This window comes from Mus caroli, unplaced genomic scaffold (genome assembly GCF_978045245.1).
Source record: "Mus caroli unplaced genomic scaffold, Mus_caroli_1 scaffold_8, whole genome shotgun sequence".
Lineage (NCBI taxonomy): Eukaryota > Metazoa > Chordata > Mammalia > Rodentia > Muridae > Mus > Mus caroli.
The window spans coordinates 89,730,490-89,750,038 of NW_028227263.1; the positions used below are offsets into that span (position 1 = coordinate 89,730,490).

At 36.7% G+C, this 19,549-nt stretch overlaps 1 protein-coding gene across 6 annotated transcripts in view; it reads left to right on the forward strand.

Moving 5' to 3' along the window:
- The window catches only part of Gabra5 (gamma-aminobutyric acid type A receptor subunit alpha5), a 102,006-nt gene that overhangs the window by 62,393 nt on the left and 20,064 nt on the right, over window positions 1-19,549 (forward strand). The window lies entirely within an intron of this gene.

The following is a 19,549-nucleotide window of genomic DNA, read 5'->3' on the forward strand; positions in this document are numbered from 1 at the left end:
CTTTTCTTTGCTGAGACCCCTTCTCCCCTGTGTTCTTCATAAATTAGGTTATAAGCCTCCCAGTTTTGAGCATGCAGCCAGTGATTTTTTTTTAATTGTAGTGCTATACTGACTCTGGTAAGTGCAGGGATCTTAGTCTGTCATGTACATGGTCTATACTCATTCAGAAAACGTAAGTTGTAAGTCAGTTGTGTCCTCACACGTGTCCAGCTTACCCTGATCTATAATGGCAGCTCATGGCACCAGGTCTCATGGTACAGACCACATGAGGAGGATAATTACTTGACTAACTGGTCAAATCAAAATACATTAGGTGCACACTTCTCAAATCTTGTGGATAGTCCTGGGTTCCAGTCCCTGTGTGTGAGACTGGGACTTTAACTACCTGCCTTCTTTTTTTTCTCTCTGTGCTCATATGACCTGACACTCGTAGTTTAATCTTGTTCTGCACCCTGCTTTGGCCTGTATCTCTAGCTTTCATTTTATGTTCATTTCGATATAAGCTCTCACTAATTAGCCCAGGCTGCCTAGTGTGAACTTGCTCTACAGGCTGCCCTCGACCCTATGATCATCAGGCTTTAGTCATCAAAGTATATGGGATTGCAGACTCTGCTAGACCTCTGTGCAAGGTTTCAGTTTTGAAAATTTTTTGAGATGAAGCTTGAAAGATAGGGGTTATTGAATCTTGGACACCCTACCCCTTGGTCAAGTGCCTGGGATGTCACCCAGGCTTGCTAAGCTCTCACAATCAATTCATTAGCTATTCTGCATTGGGGTGGGCAACTTGGGCATTAAATGTACTTAAGTCACTTTTGTTATTTTTGCTTTCAAACATCTCTTTGTTCTTTGCCTTTGATGGCTTACTTACAATGTGTTTTTATGTGAATTTCTTTGTGGTTTGGGAGTCAGGGGGTTGTTTTGGCTTCCTGGGTCTGTTTGCTCATCTCTTCCCCCACATTTGGACATTTTAGAGTCCCTTCTGTCTTCTGAAGCTGCATCATGTTGGTCCACTTGATGGTATCTTTTAAGTCTCTTAAATTTCTTTTTCTCTCATTCTTCTGTGTCTTTATTTTTCAGCTTTGGTGGAATAATTTCCAGTGACATATTTTCAATTTTACCAATTATTTTGTGTACTTTCTCCAGTCTACTGTTGATTCACTTTATTTAATTTTTCATCTCAGGTGTTGTAGTCCTTGGCTCTGTTGTTTCTGTGTGGTACTCTTTTGTATGTTCTGTCTCTGTTAAAATTTTACTTTGTTTATGTGTTAATTGTCATGTTTGGTGAACATGTTTACAGTGCTTGTTTTGAAGATATTAGTAGGTAAGTCATGCAACTTCATTTCATTTGAGTCTGTTTTTATCTCATGCCATTTTTGAACATATTTAATTATTTTCTTTATTATTTCCTTATCTATCTATCTATGTATCTATCTATGTATCTATCTATGTATCTATCTATGTATCTATCTATGTATCTATGTATCTATCTATCTATCATTTATATTGTCAAATATCTTACACAAAGCATTGTTTTTTATTTAGCTTTCTGTCACTATAACAAAATATTTTTCATAATCAACTTATAAAGAAAAAAGTACTTTTGGGGTCAAATTTTTTTCAAAGTTGTAGTCTACGATCATTCAGGTTTCTTTGGGTCTGTAGCAAGATGGCATATCTGATTAGAATGCATGGCAGAACAAAATACCCACATCACAAGACAAAGAGCAGAGAGATTCCAAGGGCTTACTGTCAATGACCTAAGTTCCTCACTTAAGTACTTTCCCAGTGTATCACTCCAGGGAGCATGTTTTTAGCACATGAGCCTTTGGATGACATTGAAGAACTTACTGTAACTGTCTTCCAGTTTCCTAGACCTATCCATGTTCTTTAAAACTCCTGGTTAGACACTCAGAACTTCATCAAACTAGTCTAAGCTACCAGCATTGCTTTAAGCAACTCTCATGTGTCCCGTGCTTTCGGAGTCCTCTTAGCAACTCAAAGCCTGGGAAGATCAAGGCCTGCTTCTCTGAAGCAGCCCTCAAAAAATGTTGGATTATAGATTCCCCAGAAGAAGGTGATGAGTGGGGGTGGATCATGCTGGCCAGCTGGGAGTTTCATCAACCTAAATCTTCACTTCTCACTGACACTTAATGTAGCCCCTAGAGGAGTCAGCACATTGAATGTCTGACCTACCGTATCCACTTTCCAGGTTCTTCTTTGTGTGTCTGTATTTGTTGTTGTTTGTACCATTTTGAACTGAGCTCCAAGGCTATGACTGCCACCAGCCCAAGCATCAGCACTTGTGCTTCTGGCCTAGTGCCTGCCCCTTTGTTCTTAGCTACCTGCAGCTTTCCTAATTCCTTCAGTTAACAGCACTTCATGTAAGATGAAACAGAAACCTGTCCCTAGGAAAGCACATAGAAAGATCTGGATGCTTGCTCTTACCAGGTTCATTCCGGAGGCTGTGAAATTTAGGATGAACCTATATGTTTTTACTGCAATGTATAGCTACATGTTTAGATATGATGTTTATAATAGTTATATATTTAAATATCATATTAGTTACCTTTATATTAAAATAGAATATTCCCTACATTTAAAATATCACACACACACACACACACACACACACACACACGCATACACACACACACACACACACACACATGTTTGAATAGTTTCATGGCTTCATTCGCAGTCTTTCCAGGCTGCAGTGTTGTGGTAAAGTGGAGGTTTGTGGTGACCGTGTGCATCTGTGTAAACATCACAGTTCTAGCTCCTGTCTGGCACTCTCCCCTGAAAGATTCTGCTCATCCCTTTGTGGCTGTGCTGCAGCGATGGCTTAGGTTCCTCAGCAGGACCCTGAGCGTTAAAATACTACCTGACTTAACCACATCCTCCTTCCGGGAAGCTGACATTTCTGAGTATCAACTCTCCTCAGTATCTTGTTTTATGGGGATCCAGATAATCGTTGTCTGATTTCCACCTTCTGCTGTTCCTGGAAGGGAGCTTTTCTGACCAAAGGGTTTCATTATGGATTACCCTATGCTTCCAAAAAGAGGCTTGGTTACAGGAGATAAGTAAGTTTGTATGATGAATGAAATGCTAGGTGGAAGGAAACCTTTCATTTATTTTCTCAAACTGTTACCTTCAAGGGCTCCAGAGCAATCACATCATTTGTTTCTTAGGGTGGTGGTGGTATAAATGACTCTCACCAGTATTTCTTGGCATCACTTGTGGGTGGCAGTAAACACCAGTGTTCGTGATGAGGGGCCCATTGAGTCTGAAGTCCCCAGGTACGTCATCTGAGACCACTGAGTCCCATGCCTGAAGGAACATGAATTGGTCTCATCTCTAGAACATTAACTATAGTTTAAATTTATGCTGCTCTTTATATATGAAGATTATGGTTTGATTTGATCAAAAAAACCAAAACAAAAACAAAACACAAAGTCTATTTTTGCCACATTGTGAGGCTGCTCTGGTCACTGGCTAGATGAATTCAGGCCACTGTGATCCCAGATTTAATGGCAGTGACGTGCAGGGCAGACAGCTCAAAAGCAATTTTGGATAAAGAAAGGTATTTGACAGCCTAATTTTTTTCGTCACTAAAATTATCTCATACTTGTCAGGCAACCAACTGCAGTGAAATTGCTTCTCACACTCAGAGAGGCACACATACCTAATGGAGGCTCCTTACTCTCTTCGTCATAGTATGAGCACTGCACATAAAGCGAAGCCAGCAGGGACAATTACTGACCTCAGGAGAAATTTGAGATTGTCATGTCCGATTGCTTTGAAAGTCCTCGAAGAGACTGTTATGTCAGATTCCTTTAAATGTTCTTGAGATTGTGAAGATGGATTTGATTTTATTCCAGTGTTGATCATTTATTCAGTGTCTGTCAATATCACTAGGCAAACCATCACATAACATACTTAAATGCAATTGACTGAGAGCTAGAAAACTCTGGAAAAATTATTCTTCCTCAGCTCATAAGCTCCACATTCAAAACACATTAATTTTAAGAGAAGAAACGCTATTCAATTAAATGTGTTTTTATTTGTCTTTTATCTTTAGATTTGCTAGGAAAAAAATAGAGGCTTCTCCAACATGTGCACTTACACTACTTATGTATATGAGCACGTAGAAGCTAAATGTGCAAGTGTAATGAGTTGAAATTACCCAATTCAACAGTTCTTTGCTATTAGGAGACAAAAGAATGCAAATGAGTGTCTCTCTTCTGGTTTCTCTGGTTTGGGAGAGCCTAAGTGAGCTAGCCACCTATCATTGCTGCCTCCCCTCTCAGTGTTGAAATTAGTTCTAGCTTACAGACAGGACTTCCTAGGCTGTAAAGAAGTTACTTAGGGATAACGGCATGGCTTGCATCTGCTGCATTCCAAGCCACACTATTTGAAAAAAAGAGAAAGGAAGGCTCTAATTCTTTTGTTCATTTTATTCTTAGAATGATGCGTTACTTATAAGCTTAAATTATGAGATACTATCTGGAGATTAGAAAAAAATTTATTAACTTCTTTGGCAGGGAAATTGGTTGTACATCTCATGCTATGAGCTTTCAGTGCATCCCAGGTATGGATACATGAGCCTGTTTTTGTGCGCAGGATGCCCAGGTAACAGTGGCTCCACAGTTTCAAAACGCCTGGTATATATGAACATCAAAGTTCATGAGGTATAGGAACACACTAATGGACACACCCGTGTGTGTCAAGTTCAGATTTGTTGAATAATAATGCATACACAGTAGTTAATTTTGGCTTTTTTGTGGTCTGAATGGCTGTGCCTCTTCTTGCTCATGTCTGTAAACTTAATTATTAATGCATCAGCGATAGTGTTAGGAGCTTCTCTGGGAGCTGATTATGTCATGAGGACAAAGCCTTGAGGAGTAGAATTGACTGCTCAGTTACTAAAGAGCTCCTCTTATTCTTCCTGCGCTATGAGGACATTACAAGAAAATAAGAGAAATACTTTTGAAGAGACCAAAATAAACACTTCTTAAAACATACTTTGTATGTGGCCTTAATTTGTTTGGGCTGTTAGATTATCATTTAGTTACAACTGTTCATTAACAACATTTATATTTTTTATGTTTAGGAACAGATTACATTTATAAACATTCATTCCTCACATTTCTGGAGGTTGGGAAGGCCAAAGTTCAGTTGTCATCAGAATTGCTATCTAGATATGTCTTGTTTCATCTTAACCCAGGCTTGCCTTTTTGCTATAACCTCAGAGTAGAAGGAACAGGAGACCTCCTTATAGCTGTTTTATAGGGGCACAAATCCTATCTTGAGGGCTCTATCACATAGCCTATTGGAGTGCTAATAGCCTTCATAATAGCTAATAATAGCTAATTCGGTTTTAGAGGTCTGAGCCAACACTGGACATGACAAGCTCTCTGCACTGTACTGAGTGCAGTTAGAATATTAGAGACATGACCATAGATTTTCCTCAAAGAGCTGATTATAGACACATATTGGAGATTGACTATGTTCCTTTGCGTAGTTCGAAGAGGAATTCACAGATGATAGAGCTATTGTACAATGGATAGCAAATTTTGAAGCAAATCTGGTAGAAATCTATAGGAAAGAGACCTGAATGGGAATGAGGGCAAAATACCAGTCAAGGTTGAAGAACATGAGAAGGCTACAGTGAAATATCTCCGAAAGTCAGACACCATGTGACCTCAGTCTGAAAGTACCATTCTCCTAGAAACAGAGTAGAAAGGATTGTTGCCACAGCCTAGAGCTAGCACATGGTGGATGTTAAAAAATGGTATAAAATCAGTTAAACCACAAAAATGAAATTTTGTGATCCACTAAATAACACATGACCATGATGAATAATAACATGTATATTTCAACATTGCAAAAATTATTAACATTCTTCTCAAAAATGATAAATTACCAATTGAACCTGTCATTAATATATATATGACATAAGTAAGTTTTATAAGAAAAGGCTCATGTGAGGAATTGGATTCTAGACTATAGCTCCAACAGCAAAGGCCAATTAATATGAATTGCACAGTGGTAGTAGAGTTGGTGATGTCCCGTGAGCCAAGGAAGAGTATATTCCCACAACTGTTCATAGAAATGAAAAAAAAGATGGGGGTTGAGGGAGGGGATGATTGCCCAGACAAAGATAGAAGGAAGCCAGATAAGATAGCACTTTGGAGCAGTAGCATTTAGGAAGGAAACTCATATGTGCAGCATATACAAGGGGCATTGTTTAATAACTGCAGCATGATGTGAATTCCAAACATAAACTATCTGCAAACTACTGGCAACACCCCCCCCCCCATTAAAGCTCAGGGAAAATCATATACTATAACTGGATTTAAAACAAAACACCAAAACCCTCACTACAACTCACTGTCTACTATATTGTCCCAACAGAAATTACAGGTCTACCCAAAGAGAATTTAATGTTGTCTGCTAACATCCAAGCTGAAATAAACAAGGGTAGCCATTTCTTCACCCTTAACATGATCAGGAGAACTGAGCTCAGCCATGTTGAACTGAAAAGCCAGATATGCTAGTGACCACATAGTTGCTGTTCTGTTGTTAATAGTTAACTTTACTAACACCAGAAACTTGAACAAGACTCTTAATATTAACAGTTTGAAAGTTAGAATATGTAAGTTATAATGTGCTCATTCTGTGGTTTAAATCACAATTGCTATTCTGCTAAATCCTACTAGAAGGCAAGTACTGATTTCTAATCTTATCCTAGAACATCAAAGACAAGCTTAGAGAATTATAATGATTAAAGGAACAAAGAGCAGTCTGGCCTCCATCCCAGGTGCTCCTCCCAGCACCCCACCCTACTAGCAATCCATGGTCTATCTTTGTACATTATCTCCAAGTCCCAAAAGGAACATCAACAATTGTGTGTCACCCCCAACCCATTGCTCTCAGAAGGCAGACAAGGGAGATGAGGTTGGAGAGTTTCATGCTTTAGGAGGTTGGGCTGTCATGGCTGTCAGGGCTGCCAACATGGCTCTGGACTCCATGACTCAACTGCATATTAAGAAGCACTGGAACTACCAGAGCCCACCAGTCTTAGGATCATCCCTATGCCCTGTGGGATTTCCTGTGCCCCATGTCATCTATTCCCCATCCCTTTCTTCTTTAGCATATGGACTAAAGGTTATAAGCCAAATAATACCTTTCTTTCCAAGTTACTTTGGTTATGGTGTTAATTACAGCAACAGAGAATCAACTAGAATACTAACTAGACATTTCCTAACTCCCTGAGTAGTTCTCTGTCACAGTATCCCAGTGCCCCAAATTTTGAGCTCTTTATGAGCTTTCTGACTCATGTTTCCTAGCTTATTCATGTCTCTTAATAAATGTAGAACTATGTTACTTTTCCTGGCTCTGGGCAGGTGGTGGGAATCTTGTCCCTCTGAGAGGGTCAATTGACAGTACCTCTTCCCCCATGTAAGCACAGTCCTATTTTTAGGCCAGGTACAGAGTCCCTGCATTTATGTAAGTGCATCAAGGAAGGGATACAGAGGAGGCGCTTGGGACAAGGGCACACAACCAGTCACAGGCAGCCTGGGAAGAGCAGGAAGTAGAGGCTAGCTCTCTGCCTAAAGCATATTCCTTTGTTACCCTCCATAGACCAGAATCCAGAAGACTACTCTGTTCATGCATCTTACAGACCTTCATTATTTAGACTTCTGTAAGAAATGCACAGATTTGTCAGAACAGCAGCTGATTTTCAGTTGAGATTTTAAAAGCCAGAAAGGCTTGGCTCAATGTAATACAAGGTTTGAAATGCCACTCATGCAAGCCCAGGCTATTATACACCGCAAAACTCTCTGTTACAGTAGGAGGACAAAGCACATTAAGCTAGGTGTACAGGAGAAACTAGAAGGAATGCTTGAGACTAAAGAAAGAAAGAAATATATTCAAGAAGTGACAGTGAAGAAAATCACAATGTTAGGTCACTGGTTAAACAAAGAGAGATTAAGAAAACAAATATCATGAAACCAATAATATGACAGGAATCAATATATACCTTTAAATAGTAACACAAATCATCTCAACAAATGCAAAAATTATACTATCTCTTGGCACCTTTGCTGACAACAATGAAATAAAGCTACTTATGACAAGCAATAGAAAACAAAAATACAGTCATTGAGATTGAACAGCATACTACTGAATAATGAATAGTCACTGGGGAAATAGAATATTTACTAGAATTAATGGGAATGAAAATACAATATACCAAAATGTTAAATCATCACCATGTTTCAGGAGAAAGCCAACATCTTCATGGTGTATATTCTTTTTGATACATGTTTGTACTCTGAGTAATTTGAGTTTAGGTTTATCAGGGATATTGACCTTCAGTTTTCCTTTTTTGTTGTGTCTTTACCTCGTTTGGGCATTTGAGTGATAATAACTACTTCATTGCTTCTCTTTCCATATTTTTCACCAAATTTAAGAAGGGCTGTCTATAGATCTACTTTGCATATTTGTAGATTCTGCTGAGAATATATCTCATCAGGGCATTTTTGTCAGGAAGGTTTATTATTATTATTTCAATTAATCATTTCCTATGGGTGTGTCTGGGTTGTTGATTTCTTCTTGACTTAATTTTGGTGTAATTCATGCATTTCTTGCTTTTTTATGTTTCATGGAGTACAGGTTTTTAAAATATCCCCTTATAATGTTCAAAGTTTCTTTGCTGTCTGTTGTAATGTTCTTCATTCATTTCTAATTCTGATTATTTGGGTTCTCTCCTTCTAATTAGTTGGGTCAAAAGTCTTTCAATATTATCTCCCCCCCAAAAAGAAGCAGCTCTTCAATTTGTTGATTCCTTTTATTGTTTTCTTTGTCTCTAATTCATTGATTTATGCTATGGATTTTCTTTCTTACCATTGACCCTATTTGATTTTGATTTGTTCTTGTTTTTTCAACTTTTTAAGTTGTTTTCATTAAGTCATTCATTTGTGCTCATTCTGATTTTTTTTTTAAATATAGGCACTTAGAGCTATATTACGGCTTTTAATATGTTCCAAGAAGTTTTGTTGTGTTGAGTTGTGTTTTCATTCTCATTTAGTTCCAGGATATCTTTTCCTTATATCTTGGTGTCTTCTTTGATTGGTTCATCATTTAGTAATGAGTGTTGTGGTGTATTCAACAGCAGAGACTGTTGAGACTTAGGATTAAGCCAACAGAAAGTCTTTGTTAGCTGACTGCACACTGCCCTGGGTGTTTGGATTCCCAGTGCAGCCTTGAGCTTTTTTTTAGGTAAGCTTTTAAGCATAAAGCCATGTCTTGGTTTGAGATACTTCTGGATATCAAGAAGAGTTATGCAGAAGCAGAGCTCCAGAAGTCATAAGCAAGGTTAGTACATTTAGAGACTTTCCCATAATTATGGACTCTGATAGATTAGTTTTAGTTTTGACAGGTGGTGTTATCTACATTCTGTAGCCTGATGGTATTTCCATCAGAGGCAGTTTTGCTTGGTAGGTCTTTGGACCTACCAAGTAAAGCCGGGGACCCTATTACAATGAATCATTTAATCTCCATGAGTTTTGTATATTTATTAGAAGATTTTTGGTTGTTTTTTTTCTTTGTTTGGGCTGTCAATTTTAAGTTTTATTGCATTGTGATCAGATAGGATACAAGAAATGATTTAAATTATTTCCAATTTCTAAAGATTTCTTTTGTGTTCTAGGATGTGGGATATTCTAGAAAGTTTTCATGTGCTGCTGATTAGGCTGCATTATTTGGTGTTTGGATTTGTATATTCTGTCAATATCTGGTAAATCCACTTGATAAGTGATGTCAATTAATCCCACTGTTCCTTTGTTTATATTTTTTGGTCTACATGATCTACCTAAAGGAGAAAGTGGAATATTACTTCATTGCTATCAATCTGTGACTTTAAATCTAGTAGTAGATTCTTTAAGGAATTTTCTCATACCTGAGTTTGGTACATCATTTAAGATAGTAATATCTTTTTGTTTAACTATACCTTAATTGGAATGAAGTTTGTCACTTTGTCTCTTCTGTTTAGTTTTGATTTGAAGTCTTTTGCCAGATATTAGCAGAGTAACTGCAGCTTTCTTCCTGATTCCATTTGATTGGAATGTTTTTGTTTATCTTTTTTACTCTAAGGCCATGCTTATCTTTAAAACTAAGATGTGTTGTCTGGCTGCATGTCTGCCTTTTCGATGGGGTGCAAGCCACTCAGGGGAGGCAGAACACAGTCCATAATAGGAGTCCCAGACCATGTCCCCCCTCCCACCTCTGTGAGAAACAGCAGGTCTAAACACACCAGGCCTACCTAGATATCTCATTAGCATGGAGAACTCCAGTTTTTATGCTACATGATTGATTGTCATGGTCCTATCAGTGGGGTGTAAGGGTTACATGTTTTAGGTCAGGTAGTTTGGCAGGGAGATGGCCCCACATCTGCCATTTATAATTCTGTGATTCTCAGGGGTTTGGGCTGACAAAGCCTAACCAGTTCTTCCATCTGGTGGCACTGTCCACTTGCCTCACAATGTTTATCTTGGAGGCAGAAGATAAATGGCTTAAGTGGCTTTTGCTTCTTGATTCATTCAGTCACTTCTTTTGATAGGAGAATTGAGCCCATTGATATTTGAAGTAATTATTGAAATTTGTATGTGTTAATTGGGGTCATTATATTGTTGATTTTTGGTGTTGTTTTTATTTTGCTATCATTGTTATTTTACATTTTAATAATTATGGCTTTCTATTTTTCCATATCTCTCTGCTATGACTATTCCTTTTCTCAGCCTGAAATAATGCTTTCTGTATTTTCCTTAGGTTTGTGTGTGTGTGTGTGTGTGTGTGTGTGTGTGTGTGTGTGTGTGTAATTCTCTCTCCTCCCCTCCCTTCCCCTCCTCTCCACCCCCCTCTCTCCACCATCTTTCAGTTATGGAAGATAGTTTTTCTCAGTTTGTTATTTTAAGTTGACTGTCACTTGGGATGCATTGCTCCAGGCTCTTCTTATTTTCAAAGCTGCCACTGGGAAACAGGTGTTATAATATGGCTTGTATTCTTTTTCTCCTTTGCAGTTTTCAATACACCTTTCTTTGCTATGTCTTGTGTTTTAATAATCACACACTGTGAGGATTTCCCTTTCTAGTAATGTCTATGTGGTGTTCTGTTTGCTTCTTATATTTGTATGTGTGTGTATTTCTTTAGTTTGGATAAATTGTCTTCTGTGATCATGTGGAAGATTTGGTCTATGCCATTGACTTGAGATTATTCTCCCTCATAAAGGCCTAAAATTCAGAGATTTTTGGATTTTTTTCATGGCATCTCACATTTTCCATGTTTTAATTTTTATTAATGTTTTTTCTTATATGGCCTAGGTCATCTATTTTATCCCTGAGACCTGATAATCTGTCTTCTGCTTGGTTCATTCTCCTCTGGGATTTCTGACTGAGCTATAGGGTTTCAGTTGCGTCTTCACTTCAGTTCGAGTTCTCTATAGTGTTTCTATCTCCTAATTGAATTCTGGTCTCAAGTCATGAGCTCTCTTTGCCAGTACCATCTGCCTTAAACTTGTGTCTTCTTGTGCATCACTCAGGTATTTACACCCCTTAAACTTTTTCCTTAGTTTTGCTGCACTGTTTCTTTGTTTCTACTTAAGCTTCTTGAACTATTTGAGGAGTTTATGATTGTTCTTTTAATTCCTGTGTCCTTGAGTTCATCTAGGTAATTCTCATTGGCCAGCATTTCTATAGAACTGGTGCATTGTGAGGTGGGTAACGCAATCTGGGCATGTGGACTTTCTTTGTTAATTGTGAGTTTGTTATGAATGGAGCATGTTGGAGAAAAAAACAAGGTGTAGGTTTGCTGGGCTCAACAGTTTGAAGTGGTTTGGGTGGAATAAAGCAAACAATATGTGGGGGAAGGGCTTGGTTGGTATACAGGGTGGGTGCTTTCTGTTCTAAGCAGGGAGCATGGGGGTATATAGGTCTGGATGGAAAAGTTGGTTTTGGCATGGAAGTGTCCTGTGATTTGGCAGATATGTGTGGAGCTTACTGGCCCAAGCCTAGAGCTTCTCTGCAGAGAAAGCGGGGATCACAAGACTAGGCTGAGTCACTGGTCATGTGATGTAGTTTAAATCTATAAGATTCCAAGAAGTATGTGGATTCAGAATTCAGGAGTACTGAACAGTCTAGTGCCTGGAGGAAGACATGGGCTTTCTGGGTCATGGAGTATGATTGTGGAGGGTGCAAAAGGTCCAATGGGTGGATTCAGATAGCTTGCCTTGGTAGAAGCCTTAGTCTGTGCTTTTTGAGACCTCACAGGCCACACACACTGACATATTTCCTCTAATAAGGCTATATCTGCTGATCCTACCCAAACCATGCAACTAACTAGGAACCCCATATCTAAATGCCTAACACCACAGCAGACTTCTCAAAACACCAAAATGTGTACAATGAAAAACTTAAAATGCTGACAAAAAAGAATAGAAAAAAAATACTAGAAGAAAACAAAGACCTCTTATGCTATTGGTAGGATTGCTATATTATAAGTAACTATACTACAAAAAGAAGTCTCTAGATCCAATGTAATTTGTATCAAAATTCCAACCGAATTTTCCATGGTAATTTAAAAAATCTCAAAATTCATAGGGAATCATAAAACAAAACCTAAATACCATAGTATTATATAGAACAATCCTGAACAATGCAAACATTGCTGAAAGCCTCACAATCTCTGATTTTAAACAATACTACAAAGAGATAGTAATAAAAACAAGATGCTCTTGGCATAAGAAAGCACACTGGTGGCAGTCTAGCTTAGCTCTTTCCCACTGACCCTCTCAGCCCCCTTTCCTAGTACTACTACATTGATTTGTTTCTGCAACAACACTTTCTACCAGGGAACTTCTATGGCCATACTGGACTGTGACTCCAGTAGGAGATTCACACTATCCTTCTTGTTCTCCATTATGCTTTCTCCAGATGTTCTTGTAAATCCTATAAAGGCCTGATTTCAGGAGCTCACTTTACTTCCATTCCCTGGGGACTCTATCTCTTGATACAGACCCAAGTCCCCATAGCTTTTTCCTGAGACTACTCTGAGTCATTCCTTCTAGCCCATCTTCATTATTTTCTTCACTGGCTGATGCAAACAAAGCATTCTCTAACATGAGCCCCAACAGCCAACACACTTGCTTTGCAGGCAGAGTGGGAATCAGCAGTCGAAGACTGAAACTCTCACCTAAAAAACAAGACCAGATATTAATACCAAGAAACACCTTGACCATCATATTTCCAGAAGCCTAGATCCTAGAGCAAATGTTAAAACATTAAAGTTAAGATAATAATGTCTTCCACTAGAAGCCAGTAGCCCTATTGCAGCAGACACTGAGAAACACAGTATTTCTAAAGCACGAGGTAAAAATTTCAAAATACCAATTATGAATATATATATATATATATAAGAATTTTAAAGAGGATATGAATAATTTTAATGAACTACATGAAAATACAAAAAGTACGACAAACAAAAGCAATCTATAACATGAAAATATTGGACAAATAAATAAAATCACTAGTGAAAATACAAACCAAAATAAAACTAAAAATGAAAAATTGAAGGTGTAAAATATAAAACCTCAGAGATAAGCATGAAAAACAGAGGATAAGGAATAGAAGAGGGAATCTCAGGTATTAAATACAAGATATAATAAATGGAAAGATCAGTTAATGAAAAGTTAAATATGAAAAAATACCCAAGCACAAAACATCCAGGAAATTTGAGACATTACGAAAATATCAAGCCTACAAGTGACATGGATAGAAGGAGATTAAACCCATGCCAGATGCACATATAACATTTTGAACAAAATTATTTAAAAAAACCTCCCAATCTAAAGAAAGAGGTGCCTACAAAAGTGCAAGGAGAATATAGAATTCCAAATATGTAGGACTAGAGATAAAATTCCTCACAGCATATTAGTATTAAAATGTTAAATGTACAAAACAAGTAAATGATATATATTTTTAAAAAGTCAACAAGGGAAAAAGAACAAATGGTATTTAACACATGACTTCTCAATAGACACTCAGAAAGCCAGGAAGGCCTATCTAGATGTTCTGTTAACTCCAAAAGACTGTAGATGTCAGTCTAGACTGCTACACCATGAAAAATCTATCAATCACAATTGACAGAGAAAGATAAACATTCCATACTAAAATTGAATTTAATCAATTTCTATCTACCAATGAAGCTCTATAGAAGGCACTAGTAGGAAACTTCAGTCTGAAAAGATTAACTATACCCAAGAAGACACAAGATATAAATTATCAAAGACTGGATATCAAAGTGGGGAAAAAAAAACCCTACACCATAACAGAAATTAACAGAAATCAATGAATATTGCTTATTGATAAGTCTCAATATTAACGATCTCAATTACCCAATTAAAAAGACATAGACTAGCAGATTGGATAAGAAAGCAGGCTCCATCTTTCTTCTGCATCCAAGAAATTCACTTCAACATAAAGGATAAATAACATTCAAAATGTAAATAAGATAACCAATAAAAAGTAAAGGGTAAACATCTCTCAGGGAAAAGTATATACAAAAAGCAAGCTGATTAAGCCATTTTAATATCTGATAAAGCGACCTCAACCCAGAAGTACTCCAAAGGGTTAGGATACTGGGTACTCATCCAAGGAAAATCCACCAAGTAGATATTGCAATTCTAAATATTTATAGAACAAACACAAGGGCACCCAAGTTCATGAAAGAAACACAACTACTGATGCAACTTACAAATTGAATCTCACACAGTGATAATGGGTGATTGGTGGCTTCCATACCCCATTGCCCCTCAATACACAGATCATCCAGAGAAAAACTAAATAATGCTGGAGTTCAATTACATCATAAATCAAGTGGCCTAGAAGACATCTCCAAAACATTTCGCTCACATAAAAAACAATACACTTTCTTCTCAGTAGCTCTTGGATCTTTCTTCAAAATTAACTATATAATTGGACATAAATCAAGTCTCAATATATCTATGAAAATTAGAATAACATCCTGTATTCTATCTGAACAGTATAAATTAAACTTGTAAATCAAAAAATAAATAATAGAAAGCTTACAAACTAATAGAAATTGAACAACTCAGTAGCGAATGAATAATAGGTCAAGAGAGAAATCAAGAAGGAGATTTTAAAACTTGGGATTGAAAGAAAATAAAAATATAATATATACAAATTTATGGGACACAATGAAGACAGTTCTAAGAGGCAAGTTCATAGCACTAAATGTTCCCATAAAATGGAGAGATCTCATATTAGTCACTTAGTAGGCCATATGAAGGATCTAGAATAATAAGAAATAACACTCAAAAGAAGTTGATAGCAAGAAGTGTTCACACTCAAGGGTGAAATCAATGAAATGAAACCAATATTAACGGTCAATATTAACAGTCTCAATTACCCAATTATAGCAAATACAACAAAAATACAAAAAGAAAATCAATGAAACAATGAGTTGATTCTTTGAGAAAATCAACAAGACTCCCAAACCCATAGGCTAACTATAACTATAACTATAACTATAACTATAACTATAACTATAACTATAACTATAACTATAACTATAACTATAACTATCTATCTATAACTATATATCTATATGTAACTATATGTATGTAAATATAACTAAAATATGGAGAGTGAAGATACAAATTAATAAAATAAGAAATATATGTGTATATGTATATATATTATGGAATTTAAATCTAAATCAAATGAATAATTTAAACAGACACATAAACTCAAATGAAATTGAAGTACTAATTTAAAAAACCTCACATCCAAAAAATTTCTAGGGAAAGATGGATTTAATACAGAATTCTACTAGATCTTAAAAAAATAATGCCAATACTACATAAATATCCTTCAAAATAGAAACTGAAGCAACATTGCATGATTTTTTATTGAGGCTACTATCCTTTGGTACCAAAACCACAAAATACCAAACAAACAACAACAAAACTATACTCCAATATGCCATAAAACATAGATGCAAAAATTCTGAATAAAATACTGACAAACTGAATCCAAGAGCACATGAAAACATTATCCACCAAAATTTAACTGACTTCATTCCAAGGATGTAGTGATGGTTCACCATACATTAATTAATAACCATAATTCACAATATAAACAAACAAATTGAAAAAAGTCATATGTTCATCTTATGCAGAAAAGGCCTTTGACAAAATCCAACATTCATACTAAGAATAGGTAGGTCATACCTCAATGCAATAACGGCAATATATATCAAGCTCACAAAAAATTTCAACCTAAATGGAGAGGGATGAAAAAGCACTTCCTATAAAATCAGGAACAAGGCAAAGTTGTCTATTCTGTCCATACCTATTCAATGTAGTACTTAAAACCTTAGCTAAAACAAAAAGACAACTGAAGGGAATCAAGGGTATACAACTGGGAAAGGAAATAGTTGATGTATCTTTATTTGTAAATGATATTATTTGATATATAACTTAAAAAACTCCACCAGGAAACTTCTATTGCTAATAAACAATTTTAACAAAGTAGCATGGTACAAAATTAACACACAAAATCAGTAATGTTTATATATATACAAATGACAAACACACTGAGAAAGAACTCAGGGGAGTGGTGCTTTTCACTGTAACCTCAAAAATATAAATTTTTTTTTTGTGATAACTGTAACCAAACAAGTGGAAAACGTGTGCAATCAAAACTTTAGGATATTGAAGAAAGAAATGAAAGATGATATCAGAAGATGGAAAGACCTCACCTAAGAATACTATTGTGCCAATAACCATCATACCAAAGCAGTCTACAGATTTAATGCAATCCCTATCAATATACCACCAAAATTCTTCATTGAAATTCAAAAAATAAAATAACTTTCAAATGCATATGGAAATTCACACACACACACACACACACACACACACACAAAATAAGATGACTAAAACAATCCTAAATTATTAAACAACTCCTGGAATTATCAGCATCCTAGATTTCAAGTTGTACTACAGGACTATAGTAATAAAAATATTGTAGCATTGGCATTAAAACACACATGTCTATCAACATAAGTACACAAATCTGTAGACAGCTGACTTTTGATGAAGAAACCAGAAATGCACACTGCAAAAAAGACATCTGTAGCTAACAGTGTTGGTCAAAGTGGATGGTCAAAGTGGTTATCTACATGAAGAAGAATGAAAATAGATCCATACTATGGTCTTGCACACAACTCAACTCCAAATGGGTTAGCAACTCAACCCACAACATAAAACTGTTCCCAGATGTCTTAGGTTTCTATTCCTGCACAAGCATCATGACCAAGAAGCAAGATGGGGAGGAAAGGATTTATTCAGCTTACACTCTCCACATTGCTGTTCATCACCAATGAATGTCAGGACTGAAACTCAAGCAGGTCAGGAAGCAGGAGCTTATACAGAGGCAATAGAGGGATGTCACTTGCTTGCTTGCTTTCCTTGGCTCATTCAGCCTGCTTTCTTATAAAACCAAGACTACCACCCCAGGAATGGCACTACCCACAATGGGCCCTCCCAGCCTAGATCACTTATTGAGAAAATGCCTTACAGCTCGCTCTCATGGAGGCATTTCCTCAGCTGAAGCTCCTTTCTCTGTGATAACTCCAGCTTGTGTCAATTTGACACAAAACCAGCCAGTATACCTGATAAAAGAGAAACTGGGCAATAGGACTTAACTCATTGACAAAGAAAGACTTTCTGAACAGCACACTAGTAGTTCAGGCATTAAGACAAACAAATAATAAATCGAACCTCATGAAGCTGGAAAGATGTATGTTAAAGGATACCATCACTGGGACAAAATGGCAGCTTATAGAATTGGAAAAGATCTTTGCCACTTATATACCTCATAGTATATAACAGAATAAAACATTAAAAAACTGAACATCAAGAAAACAAATAACCAGTTCAAAATGTTATAGAGAACTAAGCACAGAGTTCTCAAAAGATGAAATAGAAATGGCTGAAAACTGCTTGTCTCTGTAACTCCTTCCATGGGTATTTTGTTCCCCATTCTAAGAAGGAATGAAGTATCCACAATTTGGTCTTCCTTCTTCTTGAGTTTCATGGTTTTTGCAAATTGTGATACCCTAATTCTATTAAAGGACAATGTAGAGAGTACATTTCAACTAATAGGCACAAAAGACTTTCTGAATAGAACTCTAAAATCACAGGATTAATACTGACACTCAACACATGAAACCTCAGAACAAAAAATATTCAGTACATCAAATGACATCATCATTTGAGTAAAAGAAAGCCTACAAAATAAGAAAAAAAATTACCAGCCATTGATCTGACAATGGATCGAACTCTAGAATATACAACAACACCCTAAACACCAAGAAAACAATCAGTCCAATTAAAAATGTGCCATAGACTATGCCAGTGCCTGGCAAATACAGAAGTGGATGCTCCCTGTCATCTATTGGATGTAACACAGGGACACAGGGTCCCCAATGAAGGAGCTAGAGAAAGTAACCAAGGAGCTAAAGGGGTCTGCAGACCTATAGGAGGAACAACAATATGAACTAACTAGTACCTCCAGAGCTCCTGTCTCTAGCTGCATATGTAGCAGAGAATGGCCTAGTCGACCCTCAGTGAGAGCAGAGGCCCTTGGTCTTGCAAAGATTCTATGCCCCAGTATAGGGGAATGCCAGGACCACTAAACAGGAGTGGGTGGGTTGGAGAGCAGGGGGAGGGGGGAGGGTATAGGGGATTTTGGGAGAGGAAACTAGGAAAAGGGATAGCATTTGAAATTTAAATGAAGAAAATATCTAATAAAAAAGAAAAAAAAAACCACTCAGGGTAGCCATCGTAATTGTACAGTTCAGAGCAGGGTAGACCCTGGTACTGGGCAAGTGTTTGAGTGGTTGGTTTCCTTGATCTAACTGTATGATGCTTGTATTTATAGACTCACTACAATATAATACATTCATTACAATAAAGTGATTTTAAAAAATTGTGCCATAGAACTAAACAGAGGGTTTCCCAAAGTAGAAAGACAAGTGACAGAGAAGTATTTTTCAAATGTTTAAATTTTCTTAGTTATTAAGGAAATGCAAATTAAAACTATTTTGAGTTTTCATCCTACCTCTATTAAAATAGGTCAGAAAAAATTGCAACAAATCCTGGCATCCATGAGTTGAATGTAGAACAGTTATTCACTGCTAATGGAAATGTAATCTGGTACTGCCAATATGGAAATCAATATGAAGGTTCCTCAAAAAGCTTTAAATAGATGTACCATATGATTCAGCTATATGACTCTTCCTTATATACCTAAAGGACTGTGTATCCTCCTACAGAGATTCCTGCTCACCCATACTTATTGCTGCTTTTTCACTATAACAATGGAATGGGAAAAACCTAGATATCCATCAAATAGTAAATGGATAATGAAAATATCTTACATATATACAGCAGAATATTACTCAT